Source organism: Stegostoma tigrinum, chromosome 10 (genome assembly GCF_030684315.1).
Source record: "Stegostoma tigrinum isolate sSteTig4 chromosome 10, sSteTig4.hap1, whole genome shotgun sequence".
Taxonomy (NCBI): domain Eukaryota; kingdom Metazoa; phylum Chordata; class Chondrichthyes; order Orectolobiformes; family Stegostomatidae; genus Stegostoma; species Stegostoma tigrinum.
In genome coordinates this window covers 93,590,187-93,599,774 of record NC_081363.1, presented here as the reverse complement: position 1 = coordinate 93,599,774, position 9,588 = coordinate 93,590,187, and the positions used below count along the sequence as shown (strand labels likewise).

General features: G+C 46.5%; 1 long non-coding RNA gene across 1 annotated transcript in view; it reads left to right on the top strand.

Annotated features, from left to right (window-relative positions):
• Positions 1-1,641: 1,641 nt before the first annotated feature.
• LOC132210097 (uncharacterized) overlaps positions 1,642-9,588 on the top strand; it is a 31,535-nt gene continuing 23,588 nt past the window's right edge. Inside the window, exons 1-2 of the long non-coding RNA XR_009446296.1 lie at positions 1,642-1,726; positions 1,856-1,985. This is a non-coding gene — a long non-coding RNA (uncharacterized LOC132210097). The remainder of the gene's footprint in view (positions 1,727-1,855; positions 1,986-9,588) is intronic.

Here is a 9,588-nt window from a genome sequence, read left to right as displayed (position 1 = left end):
GCTTCTTAAACTGCAGTGGTCCTAGTTTTATTATTCGCCCCACTATGTTGTTAGGGAGCGAATTCCAGAATTTTGACACAACAACTGTGAAAGAATTGTGATATTTTTCCAAGTCGGGATAATGAGCGATCTGCAGGGGAAATGGTAGTTGTTGGTTTTCCCATGTATCTGCTGCCCCAAAACGCATCGGTGTATTTGAAGGCCCATGGCGAATGGAGCGGATGTTTGTGGATGTACTGCCAGTGATGTGGTTTGCATTGTCCTGGATGGTTTCAAGCTTCTTGAGTCTTAATGGAGTTGCACCAGTCCAGGAAAATGGAATGCTATTCCATTACACTTTTATAGATGATGGACAGGCTTTGGGGAGTCAGCAGGTGAGCTTCTCACAGCAGTATTTCCTCGGTTTTGGCTACACTTGTATTCGCTGTGTGTATGTTGCAAGTCTAGTCGAGTTTCCGGGAAATGGGAACCCCCTGCATTTTAACAGTGGGTGTTTCAGTGAAGGTAACACCATTGAATGTCAAAGAATTGTGATTATGTTCTGTTTTATTTGAGAATGTATTGCTTGGCATTTACATGAAGCAAATGATACTCGTCCCTTGTTAGCTGAAGTCAAGATATTGTCCAGCTTTTGGTGTGTTTGGACTTGTACTCTTTCACTGTTTCTCTGAAATCTTCTCTCTTCACAAGGCAAGAATCATTTCTGGACGCTCTTTTCCTTTGAAGAAAAAAAGAAAATAAACCCTTTAAAACATAGGATAGAAATGCGGACTTGATTAGTGGTTGGAACTGTCACCTAACTCCTGCATTAAGCCTGACTGACAGATTAAACTCGGAAGATGTTTCCACTTATGTGTGGACACACACACACAGACACACACAAAATACCAGTCACAAATGAATCGATTGTACAATTCAGAAATCAGTTATTTGACTGTGTATATAACAAAAAGATGTTGGTAATGTTCAGTCTAGATGATAACATCTCTGGCTTGAGAAAAAAGAGTTAGTTTTCCCTTTTTGTGGACTGATGTAGAGAAGCCATGTAATAGAAAGTGCATTCCTCTCTCAACAGCTGCTGAATATTTTTATTTGACTGAGTCTGGTCTTGTGTATTCAAAGAGTGCTGAGAATATGAAACTCATTACAAGAAGTGCTTGATATCTCAATCTTGTCTGAAGTTTCACATTTGCCTGAAAATCTTAATTTACTGATATATCAGCACAGTCACACCAGAGAAAGACTCTTCATACTTCAGTGTGAGAACGGATTCATTTAGTTTTCCAACCTGGCATCATTCAGCTTTGAAATTTGAAATGTTTCTATCACCAATAAATGCATTCTTCTTGCGGCGAAATTCAAATATTCTACACTGGAAAGGTATATATTTAGTTCACCTTACCCGTTGAGTGTGTGCTGACATCTCTTTGTTCTGCAGTTAATTAGAATGAGGACAGAAATATACTAAGGGACCGTGCATTTTTATCAATGGATCCCATCAGCTTTCGTCCGAGCATATTCCTTCATATGTTTGTTATATCAATATTACTGCTCAATGGCAGGGTTTCTTCACAGCATTCGAGGCGGGAATGCATGTGCCTGGTTGCGTGCGCGCGATCTGATGCGTTTTAAACATGCGCAGACTTGGAGGCAAAGGAGAGCTGGACGAATTGACAAGGAACAGGCGAGATAAGGAATTGAAAGGAGAAAATTAGAAATCGACTGAGTGAGTATTCCACAAAGTGGGCAGAGAGGCTTTACACAGACTGAGAGTGGCCACCGTCACTGAGTTAGAAAATACCGATCCTGGTTTTGTCACCAAGAGTCTGGAATTGCTGAATTCCGTTTTTTGCAGGGCCGGGATGGGCGCCGCCATGTTTATTTGGGGCAAAGTTCTCTGAAACGTGAGAGTCCGTCATCTTTGTTTGGGGCCCACTGGAGGAACAGCGCGCCCATGTCCTTTATTTTTTGGGAACGGGGCGAAGGTAAGGCGGGCAGGATTTACTAACAGCAACTTCAAAACAAGAGAAATGTTTCTTTTTTATTCTGTTCTGAATCTCTATCCTGGACTGACCGTGACAGATTTTGCAATCTTACCGATCCATGTCAGCAGAGGAATTGGCAGACTTGAACCTCAAACCAAAATGTGAAAGAGTAACTTGATTGATGAGAATATGAATATTATCAGCATCTGAATGTGGTAACTTTCAGGTATGTACGTGTGTGCCTGTGGGAAAAGATTTAAGACATCAGGGATTGGGATAACCTAACTGTGGTTAGATGACATTTGATTAGCTGTCTCAGTTCGCAGACGTGCTGTCAGGAACCATCTAACAGCAGTGGAGTGGATGCAGAACAGATTTGCCTGATTGATAAGTTAACCTGTAAGTTTCAAATACAAGAGGACCATATAAAAAAAGCCAAAAAGTGCAGACCATTCAGTCCATGCCAACTCCTAGAGCAATCCAGTCAGTCCTATTCCCTTGTTTTATCCGTGTACCTTTGCATATTTCTCTCGACTGCTGGCTCAGTTTGTTTTTTTTAAAATCGATCAAGATCCAAATTTCTCTGTTGACTAGTTATTCTGTTTTGTTACCTTCAAATATCTGTGCATGTGAATCCTTGTGTCTTATATTCCTCCAACTCGCTTTCCACGTGAACATTGGATTTGCCATTGGCCTGCATTGACATTGGGCACTAATTGACCTTGGATCTAGCCTGGCTGAGGGAGCTGAAGGTGAGACAGGGACAGAAGCAAAAAGAGATGCAAAATCAGAGTGTTGTGAGTCAGTTGATTACAGTGCGGAGTGAGTGCTGTGAGTTGCAGCATGAGTGTTCCAGAATTTACAGTGATTGGATTAGTGTTGTTTTTTTAATTGAAAGTTTTCCTCAAGCGTGACTTACTTTTTGTAAACCATACTAACTCTGTTTGGATCCGCCTGTACCACTCATAAACAAAACATTTCACTGTATTTCAGTACATGTGACAACAAATCAATCTATGCATCCCTCTGTTTCTCTCTCTATCTGTCTGTTGATCTCTCTCTGTGTCGGTCCTACACCGTTTATCTTCCTGGGATCTTTCTCTGTATCTCTCTCGAGGTCTCACCCTCGCACTCTCTCTCTCTGTCCCTCTGTCTCCCTGGGGATTTCACTCTATGTCTGCCTGTGTCTCTCTACCACACTGTCTCTTTCCCTGGGGATTTCATTTTTCATCTGCCTATGTCTTTCTATCCTTCTGCCTCTCTTCCTGGGAGTTTCATTCTGTCATCTTGTGTCTCTCTATCACCCTGGCTCTATCCTGGAGGAGTTCACTGTCTGTCTGCCTGTTTCTTTCTATCCCTGTCTCTGACCAATGGCCTGTGAACCCATCCCCACTCTCTTCCCCTAGCAACAACCTGTGAATTCAGGTACAAACTGTCCCCTGAGCAATGGCAATGCAATCCCATCACTATTTGTACACTGAACAATGACCTGTGAACACATCCCTACTCTGTTGTCCCAGCAAAGCACTCTGAACCGTTCTTGGTCTGTTCTGCTAGCAACAGCCTATGACCCTATCTGCTCTATGTAGCCCCAGCCTTGGCCTGTGAACCCATCCACACTTTGTTCCCCTAGCAATGGCCCGTTAACCCATACCTACCCTGTTCCCTTAACAACAGCCTGTCAGTCCATCTCCAATTAGTTCATTTAGCAACAGCCTGCGAATGCCCCCCAATCTGTTCACCTATCGGTTACCTATGACCCCATCTCCAAATCGGCCTTAAAGCAATAGCCAGTTATCCATCACTGCACTGTTGCCTGAAGAACAGCCTATGAACGCATTCCCACAATGTTCCTACAGCAATGGCCTGTTAACCCGTCCAAATCGTGTTCCCCAGTAACTGCCTGTGTACTCATACCCACTCTGTTCTCCTTGCAATGGCCTGTAAAACTGTCCTGGCAAATTTGCCCTGTCAATGACATATGAACAAATCCTTACTTTTTTTTCTCCCTAGCAAAAACCTGGTAACACATTCCACATTTTTTTTCAAGGCAATTACCTATGGACCCATCCTAAAGATGTAACCGAAGCCGTGGGCTGTAAACATATTCTCACCCTGTTCTCCTAACAGTGATATGTGAGCGTACGTCCAATCTTTCCTCACTGCTTGTGAAACCATCCCTACTCTGTTTTTACCGCCTTGGCCTGTGAACCAACCCTTAATATGTTCCCCTAACAATGACCTGTCAACCCATCCCCATACTGTTCTCACAGCAATTGCCTGTGAATTCATCCTCACACTGTTCCCTTAGTAACGGCCTGTCAACATATCTCCAGTGTTCTCCTAGAGACAGCCTTCGAGACATTCCCAGTTTTCCTAGCCACAGTTTGTGACCCATCCATCCTCATTTCTCCGAGCATTGGCTTGTGAATCCGTCTACATGCTTATCTGCTTGGAATTACATATTGATCCAAGCTCACGCTGTTACCCAGCAACAGCTTGTAAAACATCCCCAATCTGTTCCCCCAGCAACAACCTGCGAACCCATCCCCACTCTGTCCCCAAGCAATATGCCCTTATCCATCCCCAATTTGATCTCATAGCAACTGCCTCGAATCACATCTCCCTTGTACCACAAGCAACAACTTATGAATAATCCCCAAACTGCTGTCATGGCAACAGCATGTGAACCGATCTTTTCTCCATTATCTTTGTACCAGCTTGTGAAGCCATCCCCATTCTCTTCCCCGAGCAATGGCCTGTGAACCCACCCCTACTCTGTCCACATATCAACAACCTGTGACCACACGCTCAATCTGTTCCCCCAGCAGTGACCTGTGAACCAACCCTTAATCTGTAGCCTTAAAAATGAACTGTGAACCAATCGCCACTCTTCTGCGCCAGGAAAGGCCTGTTCCTCCAACAAGGCCTGTGAAAATATCCGCACTCTCTTCCCTCAGCAACTGCCTGTGAGCCCATCCCCAATCCGATCCCCTAGAAAAGGTCAGTGAACCCTTTATTAACCTGTTCACCCACCACAGACAGGTGCCTCCATCCTTACTCTCTTACCCTCGCACTGACCTGTGAACCATTCGCACAATTCTCCAATAACACAAGCCTGAAATCCTATCCACATTCCGTTAAAGCTAGCAATGTCCTGTCAACACATCTCCATTGTTCTTCTACCAATGTCCTGTGAACCCTTCCACACTCCCTTCTTGCAACAAATTATTAACACATGATGGAGAAAGAGACGGTGAAGGAGAGAGAGACAGGAGGGCAAAGAAAGACAAGAGAAGGGGATGGGGAAGGGGTACAGAGAGAGGGAAAGAGTGTGACAAGAGATTAGAGAGATATGGCGAAAGATGAAGGGTAGAGAGAGGGGGGGGTCAGGATTGATGTGGGCAGGGGCTTTAGAGAGAGTGGTGTGAACATTTGTGGTGGAGAGAGAGGATGCAGAGAGGGAAGGAGGGGATTGGAGAGAGCGGCTCAGAAAGAGGGTGGTGGAGATAGAGACAGGGGGACTGGGGAGAGAGGGGGCCAGAGGATGGGGGGGGTGTTGTCGAGAGAGTGGGGTGGGGGCAGAGTGGGAGATAGGGACAGAGGGGGGAGCGAGGGAGATACAGACAGAGATACAGAGAGAGAGAGATACAGAGAGAGAAATACAGAGAGCGAGTGATACACACAGAGAGATAGATATTCAGAGAGAGAGAGATACAGAGAGAGAGAGAGGGAGAGAGATAAAGAGAGAGAGAGAGATACAGATAGAGAGAAAGATTTGGCTTGCCTCTCCTACTACCTCACTGACCAATCCCGTCACTACACACACCTCTACTAGCTTCAACCACTCCTGCTTGACCTGTGCATCTTCTCTCCCACCTGATCTGCTCCACAAGCTCTCTTCTGTCACCACCGCCCCCTCTCCATTTATTTTAGAGCCTCCTTCCCCCTCCCCTATTTCTGAAGAAGGGCCTCGACCCGAAACACCAGATTTCCTGCTCCTCTAATGCTGCCCGGCCTGCTGTGTCTCTCCAGCTCCACACTGTGTTATCTCAGACTCCAGCATCAGCAGTTCCTACTATCTCTGAGTTATCTTCAATGTTCAGTAAAGTGATGGAAGGGAAGTGGACAGGGCTGTCAAGCATCACATTCTCAACAATAAGCTGCTGACTGACACTCAATATCTTGTAATGTTCAGAGATAATGGGAACTGCAGATGTGGGAGAATCCAAGATAATAAAGTGTGGAGCTGGATGGACAACACAGGCCAAGCGGCATCTTCAGAGCACAAAAGTTGACGTTTCGGGCCTAGCCCTTCATCAGAAAAGGGGGATGGGGTGAGGATTCTGAAATAAATAGGGAGAGACGGGGAGGCGGACCGAAGATGGATAGAGGAGGAGATAGGTGGAGAGGAGAGTATGGGTTGGGATAGGTCAGTCCGGGGAGCACGGACAGGTCAAGGGGGCGGGATGAGCTTAGTACGTAGGAAATGGAGGTGCGGCTTGAGGTGGGAGAAAGGGATAGGTGAAAGGAAGAACAGGTTAGGGAGGCGGGGATGAGCTGGGCTGATTTTGGGATGCAGTGGGGGGAGCGGAGATTTTGAAGCTGGTGAAATCCACAATGATACCATTGGGCTGCAGTGTTTATACTGCATCCACGGTACACGGTGAGGCTTCCTCTACATTGGGGAAACCAAGCGGATGTTTGGGGACCGCTTTACAAAACACCTCCTCTCGGTTCGCACGAAACAACTGCATGTCCCAGTCGTGAACCATTTCAACTCCCCCTCCCATTCCTTAGACAACATGTCCATCCTGGGTCTCCTGCAGTGCCACAATGATGCCACCCGAGGTTTGCAGGAACAGCAACTCATAATCCGCTTGGGAACCCTGCAGCCCAATGTTACCAATGTCGACTTCACCAGCTTCTAAATCTCCCCTCCCATCACTGCATCACAAAACCAGCCCAGCACTTCCCTGTCTCCCTAACCTGTTCTTCCACTCACCTATCCCCTCCTCCCACCTCAGGCCGCACCTCAATTTCCGACCTACCAACTTCAACCCGCCTGCTTGAAATGTCCGTCCTCCCTGGACTGACCTATCCCCTTCCTATCTCCTCACCTATACTCTCCTCTCCACCTATCTTCTTCTCTATCCATCTTCGGTCCGCCTCCCCCTCTCTCGCTATTTATTTCAGAACCCTTTCCCCATCCCCCTTTTCTGATGAAGAGTCTAGGCCCGAAACGTCAACTCTTGTGCTCCTGAGATGCTGCTTGGCTTGCTGTGTTCATCCAGCTCCACACCTTGTTATCTCAGCCATATTTCCTGTTGCCATGTGGATGGAGTCAGGAGAGGTGTGTGTGTGTGTGTGTGTGTGTGTGTGTGTATGTGTGTGTGTGTGTGTGTGTGTGTGTGTGTGTGTGTGTGTGTGTGTGTCGGCGTGTGTGTTTCTGTGCGCGCGTGTGTGTGCGTGTGTGTGTGCGTGTGCACATGTGTCCTGCTGGAAACTCAATGCCAGTTTTTAACTTTTGTCACCCACTCCCTGAAGCAGATGAGGCTGAAGTAAACCCGGGGAGCTGGGCTGGTCCCTCATGGGACAGAGGAGAGCGTGAGAAACAATTGAGAGAGAGAGAGCTGGGACCCACAGCAATGGAGAGGATCACTTCTTCATTTTGTCTTTCCTGTCTCTGTCTCTGATTTATCTCTCTCTCTCACTGGCTCTTACTCTTTCTCTCTTCTAGCTTTCTGTCCCTGTCTTCTTCTCTTAAAGTCTCTCCAGTTGTCTCTTTCTTGGTCCTTTTCTATCTATCTCTCTTTCTCTTCCTTGCACCTCTGTCTCTGTCACAAACAATCATCTCTTGTATTTCTTTATTTCAGTACCCCCTCCCTCACCAGTAACCTCTCAATTTTGTCACCTTGCCCCCCCAACCCACCTTTTTCCCGATCTTTCTCTCTGTCTTTTTTCCTCAGTCTTTCTCTGTCTCTTTTTTATCTCTGTCTGCATCACTGCCTCCTAGTTTTGCCTATCTCTTTACACACCCCACCCCAAGCGGTTTGTCCGCCATTCTGTCCTGCACTGTTTCCCTGGAATCTATCTCTTTGGCACTCTTCCCTGGGTTTCTCTCTATCTCTACCCTTCTCTTTCTTTAACTGGGAGTTTCACTCTCTGTCTGCCTGTGTATCCCTATCCCTCTGTCACTCTGTCTGGGTTCAGATTTGGATTCAGTGCCAGAGTCGGGGCAGGGGGCTGAATAGTTATTGCGGGGGGATTGTCCCTCTGTCGCTTGTCTTTCCCCTTCCTCGGACTGTCTGCATCACCCTCACATTATTACACCCCATTCCCAAATCTTGTGCCCGCAAAACAAAATCACCCCCTCAAATATTGCAATCCCCTCACGCAGATATATTTTGCCCTCACCTGCACAACATGTTCCCTCAAATATTTTGTTTGCCCACTTCAGTTGCCCTCATCCCAATTTATCAACACCCCACTTTATGTCCTGTCAAATATTGACCCCTCCCACGAATGATTGCCCACTTTAAACATTCTCCACCCTGATATGTTCCCTATAAATATGTTGCCCCCGCATGACAGAGACAAAGTGAGATGAACAGACAGGTATAAAGAGAAACAGAGGGATGGATAAAGGGGGACAGAAAGACCAGAGAGAGATGGAAGGAGAGACAAGGGAGGAACGGGGATAGAAAGAGTGTGAAACAGGTAGAGAGAGAAGACAGACTGAGATAGAGAAAGATGTAGAAAGAGAGAGAGAGAAACAAGCCAGGGAGAGACAGAGAGGGAGTGGAGAGAAAACGAAACCAGTGAGAGAGACAACAAGACAAAATACAAGGAAAGGAACAGAGAGAGAAGAAGAAAGCCACGGTGTGAGAAAGAGAAGAGAGAGAGAAATTCCATTCAGAACAAGGAAAAGGGCAGAGTGGTGAGAGTGGGGAATAAATCTGGAGTATTAAGAGATGGGCTGATAGAGACAGAAAAATCCAAAGGAGAGAACGAGGGAGGACAGATACAGAGAGAAATCGAAGGAGAGGGGAGCAAATAGATACCATGGCGAGCGAGTGATGGAGAGATGGGTTGGGGGTGGGGGTGGTCACAGATAGAATGAGCATCAGGCAGGAACAGTAAGATCCCATTGGGCAGAGAGAAAGGTGTGCAGGGAGGTGAAGAAGAAAAGTCGGAAATGGGAAAAGCTGAATGTTAAAACAGTTCCTGCAAAATCTGGGAGAAGGGGTGCGAAAGTTGGTGAAGGGATCTGAGATTTGGAGTGATGGCAAACAGGGAGCTGTGAGTGCTGTGGGGGACAGAGATTAATAGAAAGCTGTGGGAAGGACAGGCAACTGGGAATATGGAGGCAGAAAGAGAGGGCTACAGTGCAATCTGTGGGACCAGACTGTGCAGGACCCCAACATCGACCGAGTTCCAGCTCCCAAATCAAATCTCCTCAGGGTCGGATATGGAAATATAGGGAAATGGAAATTGATTAAAATGTAAAAGAAAACATCAAAAGCACAGCAAGATCTCACTGCAGGTAGGGCTTCACGATCTGACAGCTTCCCACTCCCTCAGCAGAGCCCCTGATGTTAAA